Source organism: Pseudophryne corroboree, chromosome 4, assembly GCF_028390025.1.
Source record: "Pseudophryne corroboree isolate aPseCor3 chromosome 4, aPseCor3.hap2, whole genome shotgun sequence".
In the NCBI taxonomy this organism is placed as follows: domain Eukaryota; kingdom Metazoa; phylum Chordata; class Amphibia; order Anura; family Myobatrachidae; genus Pseudophryne; species Pseudophryne corroboree.
Genome location: NC_086447.1, coordinates 548,225,932 through 548,245,900, shown reverse-complemented (window position 1 = coordinate 548,245,900; position 19,969 = coordinate 548,225,932).

The following is a 19,969-nucleotide window of genomic DNA, read 5'->3' as shown; positions in this document are numbered from 1 at the left end:
GTATGATTTAATTTTTTAATCGATAAACCTGTATCCATTCCTTATTCTTAGATCCAGCCGGCGCCAGTATCTCTAAGCAAGTTTCAGTTTCAACAGGGAATAGAAGACGTAAAACTGCAGATTTGACAAGTCGAGTAGCAGTAAGAAAGATAATATTAAGCTGGCAAAATAAGAAAAATAGGCTTGCCTGGGCCATGAAGCTTCACCAGTGGACTACGGAAGACTGGAAGAAGGTGTTATAGACCAATGAATCAAAATTTGAAATATTTCGTTCATCATACAAGATTTTTGTACACCACCACCACCACCACGTGGTTCCTCAGTGTGTGACATCAACTGTCAAACATGGTGGAGGACAGGATCCCAGGCAGGTTAGTCTCCAGAGGTGGGGCTGCAGCGCAGTTCAAAATTCAAATAGGGGAGCCACTCCAGCGTTTAGGGTGGCATTTAGTGTGACTTCCCTATTTGAATTTTGGACTGTGCTGCAGCCCCATGACTTGCACAGAGAGACTGGCATTTTGAAACCAGAAGGGCTACCAAAGTATTTTGTAAGATAATGACCTAAAAGATACTCCTAGGCTATGTCAGAACTACGTTCGAGAAGAAAGAACAAGATGGTAGGTTTCAAATCATTGAATGGTCACCACAAACTTATATCCTATTGAGCTGGTTTAGGGCGAACTTTACAGAAGGGTGAAGCAAAGTGACCTACAAGTGCAACACATTTGTGGGAACTTCTGCAACTGTGTCAGGAAGAACTCCTCAACCAATATTTGAATTCCATTGTAGAAATAATATCACACGTTTGTTTGGTGGTTATATCTGCAAAAGGTGGCTACTTTGTTCAGTCAACAATGTAGATTAAATTTTGCTCAAATAAATGATTATATACTTTATTTTTATCTTCAATTATATATTTGTTCTATGTTCTAATTTCAAACTACATTTATACATTAAACTACAAAAATGTTAATAAAAATGGCAGAATTGGGGTTGTTCTATATCTTTTGAATGGTAGCGTATTATTTATGAAATTGAACAGTTTGTAATTTATCACAGAATCAAAACCCTCTGTCTAAAAATGCTGCTCTGTGGTTTCAGTTAAGATTCTACGACTATTGCTATTCTACTGCTGTATATTATCATGTTTTTCAACTTTACAGCCATCACTGCAGATGTGACCACATTTCCAGTTACACTGCCAGACTACTTGTTCATGAGTGTCAGCACAGCCAACTTGTTTATAATGCCTCCTGTATTGCTTCTCCCACATCATTTTCAAGCAACCATTACCTGATTGTTCTCTTCTGTATGCTGGAACAGCTACTGCCTGGCCTCAGATTGAAAAGTAAATCAAACGTATTCCCTGCCAAATCAGTATTCAATAACACTTTCTCTGTGGCCTCAATTCCCTGTGCCTTATACTGCCACACATGTTTTTTGTTCAAATTCTTTAAGTTGTTCTAACAACTGATAATTGTCTAGTGTTTATTTGATAGTGAGAACAACATGTAGAGGTTTCAAAATAAGGTTATCCAATCACATACTACTGTACTGTGCAAACTACATTTTCAGCCTTTGAAAGGTTTTTCAACCCCAGATGTTGCTTAGACAATTCCGCAAACATAGTATACTGTATGCTAAGATTTCTAGGACTGAAATTCACAGTGTCATTTTGTTTAAAGATAACTGTCTGATATGTATTATCTATGGGAAAAATTTACTAACCGGTTTTGTTTTTTATTTCAAAACCTATGGAAACCGGTGGAAGCACCGGTGGAAGCCAGTTGTATCTATGTGTCTAAAAAATCTGTATTTGCTACAGTACTGTATCTGTTGGTTTGCAGTGTCAATTGAAAAACGTCAGCGATGTCGGTTTTTCATCGACTTTGTTGTCTATTTTGACATATGTCTGTGCATGCACATTTTACCAATAATTGCTCAACTGCAAAAACATCAGCATAGCATCTGTCATCTCTACTTTTATAGGTATCATAGTGAAGGTTTAGGGAACAGAATGTTGTTTAGAAGCTAAAATCGCCGGTCTGCAATTAGTCTATTATTCTGGGGATTTGTAGTTCGATTTTGTGTTCGATTTTACGTTCGACTGTTATCAGGGGATTCTATATTTATCTACGTAAAAGTACCGATGTTTGCCAATAATCGATTTTAAGTGGGATTTGGTTTTACACTCCATTTAACATTCGATTTTCCCTTGCAAAAGCGAATACAAAATTACCAGAAAAAAACAAAGTCGAACATTAGTAAATATACCTCTGAATCTTAGTAAATGTGTGATTTGATGAGTGTTAAAGAATGTCAATTTGATTCGATTTCAGTCATTTTAAATCGAACTTAAAATCGAATACAAAATTTAATATTAGTAAATTTACCCTTTTATGTGAAATGGGGGTTTCTAGGTGGTAACTAGGCAATGAACATGCAAACCCATGCAAATTTGTGGGAATTTATGATGATTTCTGTGCTCAAACTGTTCAGATGGATCAATTGCATCCAGCATGGGGTGTGTGCAAGTCCAGCTACTGTACTAATAATGACAGCTGCAGCTGCGGACACAAAAACAGTGCGCAGGATAGGATCCCACATGCAGATGCACAGATCCTGTATCCGCCAATCAAATATTGGTGGATTCTGACATTAGCACAAGTGAGTAGTCTGCTGCAGTCGAATAGAATCATTCTCATAATGTGTTAGCCTTAATTCAAGTATTTATTGTAGCATATATATAAAATTCAACACAAATAACTTGGAGAATTGGAAATAATGGGACTGGAATTGTAGATAAGATGAATAGAGTGCTGGAGAGCAGTCGGGCTCAGACTGGCCCACAGGGGTACAGGGGAAACCACCGGTAGGCCCCACTGCCTGGGGGGCCCTCCTCCTCTAGGGATCAGGTTCTAGACTGTGCACTTGACTTATATATTATACATATGTTACCTTATACTGCACAGGATTAGGATGTATTCTCTACAGTACATTGCTGTCATTAAGCTGTCACATTATCATGCATGCACTAGCATTAATAATTACCATATAAATTATCAAGGAGTCCAGACCAGGTATTCTATAATAGTTAGCCAAACCTCTGTGGTACTGGCCACACCCTCTTTGGAGGCTGGCCACACCTCTAATCATGGGCCCCTACCGCTGCATACCCCCGGTGGGCACTTCATGCTCCAGTCCGACACTGAGAGCAGTATATGGATCCAACGGCTCAAGGTCCCTCTTGCCTTGAGAGAGAGTGTTAAGAGTACGCAATGCATTGGATTTATCTTCTTTTCTCTGACGTCCTAGTGGATGCTGGGGACTCCGTCAGGACCATGGGGAATAGCGGCTCCGCAGGAGACAGGGCACAAAATTTAAAAGTTTGACCACTAGGTGGTGTGTACTGGCTCCTCCCCCTATGACCCTCCTCCAAGCCTCAGTTAGGTTTTTGTGCCCGTCCGAGCAGGGTGCAATCTAGGTGGCTCTCATAAAGAGCTGCTTAGAGTAAAAGTTTTGATAGTTTTATTATTTTCAGTGAGTCCTGCTGGCAACAGGCTCACTGCAACGAGGGACCTAGGGGAGAAGAAGTGAACTCACCTGCGTGCAGGATGGATTTGCTTCTTAGGCTACTGGACACTAGCTCCAGAGGGACGATCACAGGTACAGCCTGGATGGGTCACCGGAGCCGCGCCGCCGACCCCCTTGCAGATGCCGAAGTAAGAAGAGGTCCAGAAACCGGCGGCTGAAGGCTTTTCAGTCTTCATGAGGTAGCGCACAGCACTGCAGCTGTGCGCCATTGCGCTCAGGCACACTTCACACCGGCGGTCACTGAGGGTGCAGGGCGCTGGGGGGGGCGCCCTGGGCAGCAATGTTAATACCTTTCTGGCTAAAAAGAATACATCACATATAGTCCATGAGGCTATATGGATGTATTTCACCCCTGCCAGGTCTCAGAAAAACCGGGAGAAGAGCCCGCCGGAATAGGGGGCGGGGCCTATCTCCTCAGCACACAGCGCCATTTTCCTACACAGCTCCGCTGCTAGGAAGGCTCCCAGGCTCTCCCCTGCACTGCACTACAGAAACAGGGTAAAAAACAGAGAGGGGGGGGGCATTTTTTGGCGATATTATATATATTTAAGCAGCTATAAGGAAACAACACTTATATAAGGTTGTTCCTATATAATTATAGCGCTTTGGTGTGTGCTGGCAAACTCTCCCTCTGTCTCCCCAAAGGGCTAGTGGGGTCCTGTCTTCTATCAGAGCATTCCCTGTGTGTCTGCTGTGTGTCGGTACGTGTGTGTCGACATGTATGAGGACGATGTTGGTGTGGAGGCGGAGCAATTGCCGGTAATGGTGATGTCACCCCCTAGGGAGTCGACACCGGAATGGATGGCTTTGTTTATGGAATTACGTGATAATGTCAGCACGCTGCAAAAGTCGGTTGACGACATGAGACGACCGGAAAACCAGTTAGTACCTGTACAGGCGTCTCAAACACCGTCAGGGGCTGTAAAACGCCCTTTGCCTCAGTCGGTCGACACAGACCCAGACACCGAATCTAGTGTCGACGGTGAAGAAACGAACGTATTTTCCAGTAGGGCCACACGTTATATGATCACGGCAATGAAGGAGGCTTTGCATATCTCTGATACTGCAAGTACCACAAAAAGGGGTATTATGTGGGGTCTGAAAAAACTACCTGTAGTTTTTCCTGAATCAGAGGAATTGAATGACGTGTGTGATGAAGCGTGGGTTACCCCTGATAAAAAACTGCTAATTTCAAAGAAGTTATTGGCGTTATACCCTTTCCCGCCAGAGGTTAGGGCGCGCTGGGAAACACCCCCTAGGGTGGACAAGGCGCTCACACGTTTATCCAAACAAGTGGCGTTACCGTCTCCTGATTCGGCCGCCCTCAAGGATCCAGCTGATAGGAGGCTGGAAAATACTCTAAAAAGTATATACACACATACTGGTGTTATACTGCGACCAGCAATCGCCTCAGCCTGGATGTGCAGTGCTGGGGTGGCTTGGTCGGATTCCCTGACTGAAAATATTGATACCCTGGATAGGGACAGTATTTTATTGACTATAGAGCAATTAAAGGATGCATTCCTTTATATGCGAGATGCACAGAGGGATATCTGCACTCTGGCATCAAGAGTAAGTGCGATGTCCATATCTGCCAGAAGAAGTCTATGGACACGACAGTGGTCAGGCGATGCGGATTCCAAACGGCATATGGAAGTATTGCCGTATAAAAGGGGAGGAATTATTTGGGGTCGGTCTATCGGATTTGGTAGCCACGGCAACAGCCGGGAAGTCCACCTTTTTACCTCAAGTCCCCTCCCAGCAGAAAAAGACGCAGTCTTTTCAGCCGCAGTCCTTTCGTTCATATAAGACAAGCGAGCAAAAGGACATTCATATTTGCCCCGAGGCAAAGGAAAGGGTAAGAGACTGCAGCAAGCAGCCCCTTCCCAGGAGCAGAAGTCCTCCCCGGCTTCTGCAAAGGCCTCAGCATGACGCTGGGACCTTACAAGCGGACTCAGGGGCGGTGGGGGGTCGCCTCAAGAATTTCAGCGCACAGTGGGCTCACTCGCAGGTGGACCCCTGGATCCTGCAGGTAGTATCTCAGGGTTACAGGTTGGAATTCGAGAAGTCTCCCCCTCGCCGGTTCCTAAAATCTGCTTTGCCAACGTCTCCCTCAGACAGGGCGACGGTATTGGAAGCCATTCACAAGCTGTATTCTCAGCAGGTGATAATCAAGGTACCCCTTCTACAACAGGGAAAGGGGTATTACTCCACGCTATTTGTGGTACCGAAGCCGGACGGCTCGGTAAGACCTATTCTAAATCTGAAATCTCTGAACCTGTACATACAAAAATTCAAGTTCAAGATGGAGTCACTCAGAGCAGTGATAGCGAATCTGGAAGAAGGGGATTTTATGGTGTCCTTGGACATCAAGGATGCTTACCTTCATGTCCCAATTTGCCCTTCACACCAAGGGTACCTCAGGTTCGTGGTACAAAACTGTCATTATCAGTTTCAGACGCTGCCGTTTGGATTGTCCACGGCACCCAGGGTCTTTACCAAGGTAATGGCCGAAATGATGATCCTTCTTCGAAGAGAAGGCGTATTAATTATCCCTTACTTGGACGATCTCCTGATAAGGGCAAGATCCAGAGAACAGCTGGAGGTCGGAGTAACACTAACTCAAGTAGTGCTCCAACAGCACGGGTGGATTCTGAATTTTCCAAAATCCCAACTGATCCCGACGACACGTCTGCTGTTCCTAGGGATGATTCTGGACACTGTTCAGAAAAAGGTATTTCTTCCGGAGGAGAAAGCCAGGGAGTTATCCGAACTCGTCAGGAACCTCCTAAAACCAGGGACAGTGTCTGTGCATCAATGCACAAGAGTCCTGGGAAAAATGGTGGCTTCTTACGAAGCGATTCCATTCGGCAGATTCCATGCACAAATTTTTCAGTGGGATCTGCTAGACAAATGGTCCGGATCGCATCTGCAGATGCATCAGCGGATAAAATTGTCGACAAGGACAAGGGTCTCTCTGCTATGGTGGTTGCAGAGTGCTCATCTGTTAGAGGGCCGCAGATTCGGCATACAGAACTGGGTCCTAGTGACCACGGATGCCAGCCTGAGAGGCTGGGGAGCGGTCACACAAGGAAGAAACTTCCAGGGCGTGTGGTCAAGCCTGGAAACGTCTCTTCACATAAATATACTGGAACTAAGAGCAATCTACAATGCTCTAAGCCTGGCAAAACCTCTGCTTCAGGGTCAGCCGGTGTTGATCCAGTCGGACAACATCACGGCAGTCGCCCACGTAAACAGACAGGGCGGCATAAGAAGCAGGAGGGCAATGGCAGAAGCTGCAAGGATTCTTCGCTGGGCGGAAAATCATGTGATAGCACTGTCAGCAGTGTTCACCACATGATTGTAGTCCATTGGGAAAGACCAATGGTGGACATGATGGCGTCCCGCCTCAACAAAAAACTGGACAGGTATTGCGCCAGGTCAAGAGACCCTCAGGCAATAGCTGTGGACGCTCTGGTAACACCATGGGTGTACCAGTCAGTGTATGTGTTCCCTCTTCTGCCTCTCATACCCAAGGTACTGAGAATTATACGGCAAAGGGGAGTAAGAACGATACTAGTGGCTCCGGACTGGCCAAGAAGGACTTGGTACCCGGAACTTCAGGAGATGCTCACGGAAGATCCGTGGCCTCTACCTCTAAGAAGGGATCTGCTTCAGCAGAGACCGTGTCTATTCCAAGACTTACCGCGGCTGCGTTTGACGGCATGGCGGTTGAACGCCGGATCCTAAGGGAAAAAGGCATTCCGGAAGAGGTCATCCCTACCCTGGTCAAAGCCAGGAAGGAGGTGACTGCACAACATTATCACCGCATTTGGAGAAAATATGTTGCATGGTGTGAGGCCAGGAAGGCCCCGACAGAGGAATTTCAACTGGGTCGATTCCTACATTTCCTGCAAACAGGATTATCTATGGGCCTCAAATTAGGGTCCATTAAGGTTCAAATTTCGGCCCTGTCGATTTTCTTCCAGAAAGAATTGGCTTCAGTTCCTGAAGTCCAGACTTTTGTAAAAGGAGTACTACATATACAGCCCCCGGTTGTGCCCCCAGTGGCACCGTGGGATCTCAATGTAGTTTTGGATTTTCTCAAATCCCATTGGTTTGAGCCACTCAAATCTGTAGATTTGAAATATCTTACATGGAAAGTAACCATGCTACTGGCCCTGGCTTCAGCCAGGAGAGTGTCGGAATTGGCGGCTTTATCGTATAAAAGCCCATATCTGATTTTCCATTCGGACAGGGCAGAATTGAGGACGCGTCCTCATTTTCTGCCTAAGGTGGTATCAGCGTTTCACCTGAACCAGCCTATTGTGGTGCCAGCGGCTACTAGCGATTTGGAGGATTCCAAGTTGCTGGACGTTGTCAGAGCATTGAAAATATATATTTCAAGGACGGCTGGAGTCAGAAAATCTGACTCGCTGTTTATACTGTATGCACCCAACAAGCTGGGTGCTCCTGCTTCTAAGCAGACGATTGCTCGTTGGATTTGTAGCACAATTCAACTGGCACATTCTGTGGCAGGCCTGCCACAGCCTAAATCTGTCAATGCCCACTCCACAAGGAAGGTGGGCTCATCTTGGGCGGCTGCCCGAGGGGTCTCGGCATTACAACTCTGCCGAGCAGCTACGTGGTCAGGGGAGAACACGTTTGTAAAATTCTACAAATTTAATACCCTGGCTACGGAGGACCTGGAGTTCTCTCATTCGGTGCTGCAGAGTCATCCGCACTCTCCCGCCCGTTTGGGAGCTTTGGTATAATCCCCATGGTCCTGACGGAGTCCCCAGCATCCACTAGGACGTCAGAGAAAATAAGAATTTACTCACCGGTAATTCTATTTCTCGTAGTCCGTAGTGGATGCTGGGCGCCCATCCCAAGTGCGGATTGTCTGCAATACTTGTACATAGTTATTGTTACAAAAAAATCGGGTTGTTTATTGTTGTGAGCCATCTTTTCAGAGGCTCCTACGTTATCATACTGTTAACTGGGTTCAGATCACAAGTTGTACGGTGTGATTGGTGTGGCTGGTATGAGTCTTACCCGGGATTCAAAATCCTTTCTTATTGTGTACGCTCGTCCGGGCACAGTATCCTAACTGAGGCTTGGAGGAGGGTCATAGGGGGAGGAGCCAGTACACACCACCTAGTGGTCAAACTTTTAAATTTTGTGCCCTGTCTCCTGCGGAGCCGCTATTCCCCATGGTCCTGACGGAGTCCCCAGCATCCACTACGGACTACGAGAAATAGAATTACCGGTGAGTAAATTCTTCTTTTTTTTTTTTTTTTTTTTTGGGGGGGGGGATTATTTACCAGGCTATAACAGGCTGTACTTTATCACCGTGCCATTTATCACATTACAAGGCTTGGTAAATCTGGGCATTTGTGTGCACTGTACCTTTTCATATGATTATACCATTGTTTTGCTAAACCTATTAAAAGAATCTGTAAGACACATCCTAAAAGCATCTTAAAGCTACCTGAAGACAGCCTATTAGCTAAGGAGTACACCCCAAAATGTCATCATATTTCGCAATCAACTGGATGCATGTTCCATTGAAAATGTTATCATTGAATTATCTGTGAACTCCTTTTTCTGAAGATACTATGAAGGTTATATAATAGGTTTCCGGGTAGTACCAGATCTAGGAGGTAATTGTGGCTGACAGCTCCGCCACTCCTACCACAGCCTCTGACACAGACTATTCCTTGATCGCCTTGACCGTACCCCTGGACTGAACACTGGTTCTGAGGACCCAATGTGCAGTTACTAATGGCTGGTTTTGCCTTATACTATAACTTATTTCTTCTTTAATTTTAGAGTTGAACTTACCGAAAACATGCCATTTACTTAAACTTAGAACTTATCACATAACCCCCCATGTTTTGACTTAGGGGTATATTTACTAAGCCTTGGACGGAGATAAAGTGGACGGAGATAAAGTACCAGCCAATCAGCTCCTAACTGTCATATTACAGGCTGTGTTTGAAAAATGAGTTAGGAGCTGATTGGCTGGCACTTTATCTCCGTCCAAGGTTTAGTAAGTAGACCCCTCAATTAGCAAATATTCTGTTTTATGTTTATGTGTCTATTTTACTACATTATAGTAATTATATTTGTGCACCCCCATTGTAGCATTCAATGTCATACCAAAGTAACATTTCTGCTCACTATAAAAGTGTAACACACCTTTCTCATTCACATCAAAACTAAGGGCCTAATTCAGACCTGATCGTAGCAGCAAATTTGTTAGCAGATGGTCAAAACCATGTGCACTGCAGGGGGGGAGGGGGAAGCAGATATAACATGTGCAGAGAGAGTTAGATTTGAGTGTGGGGTGTTCAAACTGAAATCTAAATTGTAGTGTACAAACAAAAGCAGCCAGTATTTACCCTGCACAGAAACAATATAACCCACCCAAATCTAACTCTCTTTGCACATGTTATATCTGCCCCCCCCCCCCCCCCCTGCAGTGTATATGGTTTTGACCATCAGCTAACAAATTTGCTGCTACAATCAGGTCTGAATTAGGCCCTAAATCAGGATTATGGCCCTCATTCAGTAGCCGCCACTACTGCTGAGTGAACATAGATGGGCACTTTCTGCCCGTCTGCGCACGTGCAGTGATGGCAGTGCGCATGTGTGAGGAGTCACTAGGCGATCGCATCCCTGAAGGATGTGATCACATAATGATTGACAGCAACAGTTGTGGGGTGGAACCGGCTAAGCATGACCTGAAAAATGGCGGCGGATCGCCAGCTTACGCAGCCTAGCTGCAATTGCAGGGAGTCATCCTTAATTCTTGTGAAGTAGTTCCAGATTATGTACTTAGTTGGAGACCTTTTCAGAAATGGAGTGCTTTATGGAGACCTTTTCAGAAATGGAGTGCTTTATTTACACCTTGTATGTACATTGCATAATCATTTTGGGGGCGTCGTATAGAAGATCTACACTATCTAGAAAGGAAGTTATTAGGTTGACATGCATTAGGTTGACAGGCTCAAAATGTCGACAGGGTCAAAAGATTAACAGTAGACCTTGGGTAAGGTCGACGGGTACAAAATGTCGATATGAAAATGGTCGGCACAAAAAATGTTGACGCAATTTTTTATTTTTTTTTAGGTGTCCTTTTGTATGTTAACCATATCTAAGCACAATCAGTGGAAATGTGTACCCTCGCAGGCTCGCTTCACTCAACATGTCAAAGGTGGCTTTCTTTCCTACCGCTGTGCTTGCCATGGGCTTACAATTCCCATTTGTAGTCCACATGGATAGTAAATCAGGCAAATATTGGAAAAACATGAAAAAAAAACTTCTGTTGACCATTGTCATGTCAACCTTTTACCTGACAACCTTTTGACCTGGTCAACCTAATGCATGTCGAACATATGGGATTGACCTATTGGGGGTGCAGGGCATAGTGTACCCTAGGCCCCCTTTAAAAAGGAGAACAAAACTCATCCTGGTAACTATAGACCACTAAGTTTGACATCTGTAGTGGGGAAAATATTGGAAGGAATATTAAGTGATAGCATACAGGAGTACTTGGAGACCTCCAAGGTTATTAATAGGAACCAGCATGGTTTTGTGAAGGAGAGGTCATGCCAAACTAACTTAATTAGCATCTATGAGACAGTTAGAGATAATCTTGACTGGGGAAACGCAGTGGCTGTGGTCTATTTAGATTTTGCAGTGCCTCACATGAGGCTGATTTTCAAATTAAGAGGGCTTGGTCTAGGAAACACTATTTGTACTTGGGTAAGTAATTGACTAGATATCATGGAACAACGAGTTGTGGTTAATGGGATGTTTTCCAACTGGGCCACCATTCAGCCAAATTACCCCTCATTAAATAACACATTTCAATATACTGCCACACCTAGGACTGAAACCCACAACCTGCTGCACCCCAGCCAAATACCCTAGTCACCTAACCACTTGATCCTGCATAAAAACTATGAGATTTCTGACTATATGATGCTACTTGTACCCCATACAAAAATAACCAGCACCATCATTGAGCAGATCCATGCAGTGTGCAGCCTAAAATCCAATCCCTTGCAGCCACACACTACATAGATCTGCCCTGCCGTAACGCTGTTAACCCCTTCACAAAGTACAAGGTAAGCTTCAAATAGTTAAAACTCTCCAGCTTGGGTGTCCATCTGGAGCTCCTGCACAGGGCTCTCGTTACAGCTTTCCCTCGCACTCCCAGGGAGCTGTTACTGCCCTGAAGTCACCCTGCTCTCCTTTCTCACTCCCCGGGCAGCACTGCGGAGCAGGGGATCACGCTAGGTGATCCTGCGGGCTGCGGCCTGCCCGTCTCCCTGATGCCGGGACCTAGATTTCCATCTGCATCCGCCGCGGACTTCCGGACCGGAGGAAGCCGCGGATTAGAGAATCCTACAGCCCACCAAGACTGCTGCTGCCGGAGCCTTCAGGTATGCACCGCTGCTCTCTCTTACCCACCCGGCGCCTGTGCTTGTGCCCTCCAGTAGCTGCCGGGGCTGGTGGCCCTGCTCCCCAGTGCTGCGGTGGCCATCTTGTGGATCCTGTCCCTCTGCATCTTGGGACAGTTGTAGCCCGCAGTGGCTCTCCATCCACCCTAGCACCCCCCACCACCACCACCAGTGTGGCCCCCAAGCTGCGCTCTGACTTCTGGGGCTGGGTGTCAGGGTGTGTGACACACACACAACAGTGTCAGCAGCTGCACATATACATATCTCTCCCCCCCTCCCCCACAGGAGTCTTGGTAATTACTGGTGGATCCCTCCTTTCTGAACGGAGCTTGACTGTAATTATGGGATAACTTCACTTCCACAAGCTCCGGGTATTTCTTGCTATAGATAAGTTACCTTTCCCCCCTCCCCTCCATACCTGGTAACTCCTTGGGTATACACGACCATTCTTACTCTGGTACCTGTGGTCTTTGTTTCTACCTTAAAGCCTATCGTTTCTACCTCATATGACCCACCCCCTACGGGAGTCCTTACTCCTCTACCTCACTCTCGGACCTTCCTGGCCCCGGCTCCAAAAAATAAGAAATCTGGCCCTCAGGACCTTGTCTCCTACTTTAGAGCAAACCAAGTGTCTGACCCGCAGAAACCACCCTCTACGCCCTCTTTGGGTGGTACATCTGATGTGGACTCTGACATGGAGGATTCGTCAGCTCCCTCTACTAAAGCCGACATTGCTGCTATTCTGGCGGAAATTAAGGGGCTCCGCCAGGCCATCCAAGACGAAGTTCGCACGGCGGTCTCTGGCCTGCAGTCAGAGATAGCCGACATTGCAACCAGGGTTTACGCCCTTGAGAGGAAGCAGGAGGAGATTATCAGCTTCCAACAGATGTCTGAACAAGATAATATTCAACTTAATCGTGACTTTGTGTTGCTCGCTGACAAGCAAGAAGATCTGGACAACAGGGGCGCAGGAACAATCTCAGGGTCCAAAACATCACAGAAACTGTTGAACCCGCCCATCTTGAGGACTACCTGCTCCACCTCTTTCCTACCCTCACCCCTTCTATACCTGATAATATGCTACTCATGGACGGAGCATATCGTGCCCTCAAACCTCGCTCGCAGGCTCCTGCCAACCCGCGGGTTGTGATCCTATGTTTCCACTATTTCAAGACAAAAGATCGTGTGTACTCTCAAGCACGATGTTCCCCCAAAATTGCCTATGAGGGAGCGAAATTGCTCATTTAACAGGATCTATCTCCTCTTACCTTGGCTAAAAGACGTGAGCTGAAAGATATCACTAAAATATTACGGGACCATAATATTCGATATCGCTGGGACTTCCCATTAGCTTGCAAGTGCACGTCGATGGCAAAATCATCTTGGCGTGTGCTCCAGATGAGTCCCTACGTTTGCTTACTCAACTTCAACTGCCGGCCCCCCAATCTGCCACGACAAGTATATCCAAGGATGTTGGTTCAACACCCTTACCTCCGAGGGCACAGAGAAACGAATGGCACACAGTCGGCCCATGATCTACTCCTTCAGCGGTGACCTGAGTTTCTCATTCCCTTTATGCGCCTCACCTTGCCTCCCTGTTTGGGGCTCGTGTCTTTTCTCTGGACTCCATCCTATACAGTGGAATCTTTTTGGGTTGAGTCCCCTAATCGTACCATTATGCTCTGTTCTCATGCTCCTAGTGGACTCCATTTTATTATTGTTACTATTCTTGATTAACTTTCTATTCGTATATATGTTTTAGGTAGCACTGGTTATTTGTTGTAGCCTCTACCTTGGTTTAATAGCATTTGTATATGACATACGTGATCAATTGTCTCCATGTTATGCATTAAGTTCTCCTTGTCTCCTTATACTGTACTGCTGATATCTCCCCCCCCCCCCTTTTTTTTTATTGTGGAACGATCTTGATTGTGTTGTTGGTTTTGGTCCCTTCTCCACCGTATTATCTTCCTTTCCCATGTTGTTACTGGATGCAAATCCACCTTTCATACTCCTGCTGGACTGTATTCTGTTGTTTCTTAAACTTTTCTAAGACTCTCTCTAGTATGTGTTCCTCCCGATTTCCTCCCCCACCTTTGTCCCCTCCTCACCCCGTCCTACCTACCTGGTAACTTCTTCATATGTTGTCTTTCTCTAGCTTTGTTTCATCTTTCTTGCAGCCCCTTTTACACCCGGGGCTTCACCCATATACTGTACCCTTACTTGGTTTAGTTCTCCCTCACCTGGCTATTTGTCCTCGCACCCCACATGGTCATCATGACCAGCTTTGGATACCCTGGGCTACTTAGCCACTCCGTTCCATGGGTCCGACAACGTGGGCAGGAATTCTCCCAATCCACACCTTTCCCCCTCCCCCTTTCTTCTCTTCTCTTTTCTGCTTTTCTTTTTCTTCTTCTGCTCCTTTTCTTCTTTTTTCTTTTCATGAGGCCGTTGTCCAGGTTCTCTCACATTTTCAGTACATACTTATTTCTCCAAATCACACGTGATGGCAATTACATTTTTGACTTTTGACGTTAAAGGTTTGAATTCACCTCAGAGGTGTTCCACTCTCTATCGCACCCTCCGTCGCCTTCAGGGTGATGTTATATTCCTCCAGGAAACCCATTTTGCTGATTCCAGTCATCCTGAACTCAAATCCAAACACTTTCCCCTCACATTTAATGTGTGTGACCCATCCCGTAAAAAAAGAAAGGGGTGGCTAGGTTATTCTCCAAACATCTCACCTTTGTTCCCTCTGCTATATTGGAGGATCCAGAGGGGCGCTACCTCATTCTTGTAGGTGACCTTAATGGCACATTATTCACGTTTCTCAACGTTTATGCCCCTAACTCAGCACAATCTAGCTTTTTCCAGACCCTGAGCTCAACTATGTCCCAACATAGGAGGGGTAGAGTAGTCGTGGCGGCTGACTTTAACACTACCTTGGACTCTCACTTAGATAGGTCTAAACCTGTTCCACGCTCATCATCTAACTTGATACGCAATAATTCCCTTGCCTTACAATCTTTTCTCTCTCAACATCTTCTTTTTGATACCTGGCGGGTGAAGGAACCCTCCGCCAAGGACTACACCTTCTACTCTCTAGTTTATGACATCTATATGAGATTGGACATGGTTATCCTAAGTGCCAAACCTGCGCAATTAATTTTAGATGTTACCATTCATCCTAGTACATGGTCCGATCAATGTCCATTCACAGTAGTCGTCAAATCTCCCTATCCTTCCACTCGCTCCTATACCTGGCGCTTAGACGACAAACTATTCTTGAACCCCTCCCTCTGTACTCAAATTGACTCTGATATTAAAACTTATTTTGCCCTTAATGCTGAGCCAAGTATCTCTCCCCAAACACTTTGGGATGCCCATAAGGCAGTGATCCGTGGATCCCTGATTAAGTCTGCAGCGTTTGTCAGTAAAACCAGGTCTAAACGACTTTTTGACCTCATGGATACTGTGGCCCAACTAGAAATACTCCATAAAACCTTGGGGGTCTTCCGATGATTATCGCAAGCTCTTGGCAGCCAGAGGAGAACTTAATCTCTTAAGATATTGGCAGCCAGAGGAGAACTTAACCTCTTACTTACAGCTGACACAGAAACCTCTCTTCGATGGCTTAACCAAACATTCTACTAAAAAAGCGATAAAGCCGATAGGTTGTTAGCATTCAGACTCCATGCTAAACGGTCACAGAACAACGTTTTATCGATCAGGTCACAGTCAAGTGGGCCTGTTCACGATCCCTTCAGTATTGCTGAGGAGTTCAGGAAGTTCTATGCACGCTTATACAATCTCTCGTCTTCTAGTGTTGCTCACCCTCCTACTGCTGACGCTATACAGGCCTTTTTATCTCATTGCAACCTCCTCAAGCTATCTCCCACCAACCTTGACCCTCTATGTTCTCCGATCCTGGCGCAGGAGGTTTCAGCTGTGATTGAGAACTTTAAGCCTAATAAAGCCCCCGGCCCAGATGGCTTTACTGCCAATTATTGCAAGACATTTAACTCTATAATCTCCCCCTATCTGATGGAGGTGTTCAACGATGTGATGTCGGGGGGTTCCTTCTCCAAAGAAGCCTTGGAGACCAGGATTGTTGTTAGTCCCAAAGATGGCAAGGACCACTCCGACTGCGCTCATTACAGGCCCATTTTGCTCTTGAACACCGACATTAAGATTTAAGCGAAGATCCTCGCAAACCGCTTGAATAATGTCTTACCTGGTCTGATCCACAACGATCAAGTAGGCTTCATACCTGGTTGCCAAGCCAGGGACAACACTAGGTGGATTATTAGTCTTATCCGTTCTCTTAATAGCTCTCGCACCCCTGCTACTGTGTTGGCCCTGGATGCAGAAACTGTCTTCGACCGGATCAGTTGGCCCTTTATGAATTATACCCTGCAGGCCTTTGGTCTCACGGGTAGCTTTCTTTGCGGTGTCCAGGCCTTGTGTTCCTCCCCGGAAAGAGAGAGGAGAATGACCATGAGATGGTCATCTACCAAAGAAAGCTTACTTTGTGGCGCACTCTTTTATTTAAGTCAAATATGAAGTAATTATGGAATTAAAACTTAACATTTATTAGATTTATTTAAAATAAGACGGTCAAATTCAGACATAGACAACATAAATCAGTCAGTGTTGACCTACAGTGATCCAAAAGATTCACTGTATAAAAATACAAATCATGTATATGTGGCTAGAGTTCACTAGTACGCGTATAAATTTTCCAATGAAAGTTTCTTTAGAACAAAACCACACTTCTACTAAACCAGTGAATATATGTAGAACAAGAGTGAAAATGAGGTTTAAACAATTTTTATCGGGTAGTTACACACTCCAAGAGATCTCTCCAAATAAATTATTGAATCTCATATTGATTACCCGATTAGCGGCAATTGTTAACTTAGCTAGAGCACTTCCCCTTTGATTTGATAGATGGGAGTAAAAAAGTCCTCTAAGAAGGCAGGAGTGATAGGTATTAATCAAATCACAATAAGTGATAATTACCAACACACCTTAGAGCCTTAGAGTGTTAATCACATCGCTACAAGTGATAATCATCACCACATCCTAAATCATTAGCGTCTGTGGATGATCCTACATTAATCACATATAAATTCTTGCATTTCAAGGATGGCAATCCTACCAAACATGTGTTGCAATTGGTCTAAGAAGATACATTGTCCCAATACTTTAAATACAATGTGACACTTTAGGCATTAATCATAGATGTGAATACACCATAGTCAAACATCCCTAAACACAAAATCATTTGTCTGTGTGACCTGATGGAAAAGAAGGGGAGAAGGAGAGATTCTCCTGATGACACTGTGTCCTTCTCTCCCAGTAATACAGCCTATATATGTTCTATCCCCGATTAATTCAGGCTATATGAGTACAATGTATTCTAGATACAGCCCAACTAAATAATCCACATAACTTAAATCTGAACATATATTTCAGCTCCATAAATACATGTATATCACCATCTTATACATTGATCAGACTGATGAATATCGTAAATACACATAGAAATATATACAGTGTAATAATCAATAAACATGTATCACGGAGATGTGTGATTTAACATAGTGACAGTGGGCTTTAAGATAATCTATATAGGTATCACTGAGAAGGTAAAAGTGTCCCAGCAATAATAGGTCAGTTCCCCTTTCTGCTGTCGTCCTATGTGCAGTTTTGCAGTGAATGGGAACGATGAGAGTTTGGGTCACACCTGATGCCGGGACAGAAGGAAGAAGTGCGAGTTGCTTCTGCTGTCCCCAAGCCGGACTCCCCCTCCTCTGTTGTGCCGCCACAGTGCAGAGGCAGAAGGAGACCTGATGTGGATGAGAGAGCCGCTCTGAATTGAATAAAAGAGCGGATGTGTATCACCATTGATGCGTGCACGCTGAGTGCCGAAAGCCGCTCACGTGACCAGACGCCGGGTCGGGTTTGGAGATTCCACGCTCCCCCTCAGCTAGAATTTCTGTGAACGGGATTCTTTCCTCTCCACTCTCCATAGCCAATGGCACAAGACAGGGGTGCCCCTTGTTGCCCCTGATCTTTGCCCTGGTTATCGAGCCTCTAGCTGCACATATTCGCCTTGCCACAGATATCAATGGTGTTATTCTCAACAAGGATGAATACAAAATGTCTTTATTTGCGGACTACGTCCTCCTTACCTTGACATCCCCTAATACATCTATCCCTAACCTCTTTAGGTCCCTGAAGGCGTACGGTGCTCTGTCTGGATATAAAATAAATCTCTATAAATTGGAGGCTATGGCCCTTAATCTGTCCCTGATAACCTTAAAACTGTTATGCCGTGAGTATACCATGACTTGCCGAACTTCCAAAATTAAATACCTGGGAATTTTTATAACAAATCACTATAATGCTGCCAACTTTGTTCTTCTATTTAAGACTATCAAATTAGATTTATTTAGATAGAGAGGCCTCATTATCTCATGGTTGGGCAGGATTGTAATGGTTAAAATTAACATTTTACCGGGGATACTTTACCTCTTTCAGACCCTCCATGTCCAGGTGCCTAGAGCATCCTTACTACAAATGCACAGATAGTTAATCCAATTCGTGTGGCGACTCAAACCACCCCGCATCAGCTTTATAAACCTTCACCACCCTACATCCAACGGTGGAACGGGGTTTCCTGATATACACTTCTAATATTATGCATCTCACCTCAGCCAAGCAATAGCTTGGTTCACCTTTTCTCAAGCTCCTCGATGGGTCACCTTAGAGGCTAATTTCTGCAAAGTTTTCTCAATGTCCTCAGTCATTGGGTTGGCTCCCTCAGACAGACCTGCTCTAGCTCATACACACCCCGTTATAGCTTTTACATGTTCAATCTGGGACTTCTGCAAGACTCATTTCACAACTACTTCCTTCCCTTCCCCCATCACTCCCCTCTGGCATAACCCGGCATTTCCTACAGGCTTCAACTGCAGACGTTTTCATCCATGGTGTGAGGGGGGCATTAGAGTCATACATGACCTGCTAGACTTGAACGGCTGCACCTCTCTGGACTTCTTACAGAATAGACACACTTTACCTGCTATTAACTGCTTTACATACACCCAAATCCATCACTTCTTTAATTCACTCCCACTTAACTCGATAAATAGATCTCTGACGGACGTTGAGTCCTTATGCCTCAACTGCCCCCTGCACAAGGGTATTATCTCAATGCCCTACACCTATTTAGTTAACACCCCTGCCACCCCGAACCATGAGATTCAATGGGAAAAAGATCTGGGTCCCCCACCTGATGAAGACACATGGACTACTGTCCGTGAAAGGGTTTCCAAGACATCCATCACTTCTCTAATCAAAGAAAACGCATATAAGGTTTATTATAGAGGGATGGTACCTGGTACCTACCTGGTTACGTAATATGAATAGCTCTGCTACGGACTGATGTGGGAGAGGGTGCGGGGAGGAGGGAACATTCTTATACATTTGGTGGACATGCCCCAAGATAGTAAGGTTTTGGGGTGAGGTTTCCCACATCTTGCATGGGGTCCTTCAGGCCCGTATAGTTAAATCCCCTTAGGCGTTTCTCCTAGGTTACCAATAGAGGGCCTTGATGGTCCCGCGGACAAACTCTCTATCCATATTTTAAATTTTAAATGCAGCCCGTTGTCTCGTAGCCAAACAGTGGAAGCGTCTTAACCCCCCTGCCCTCGCATCAGCAACTTATAAACAAAATTTGGTTCGTCGCAGCAATGGAGAAAATCTCGGCCTACCTTCACAACTCTTCTTCTAGATTCCACGCTATTTTGCACGACTGGTTTTTATATAACAATATTACACCACATGGCGCTTTCCCTTCTGATTTTTCTGACCTCTTGCTCTGAAACTTCTATCAT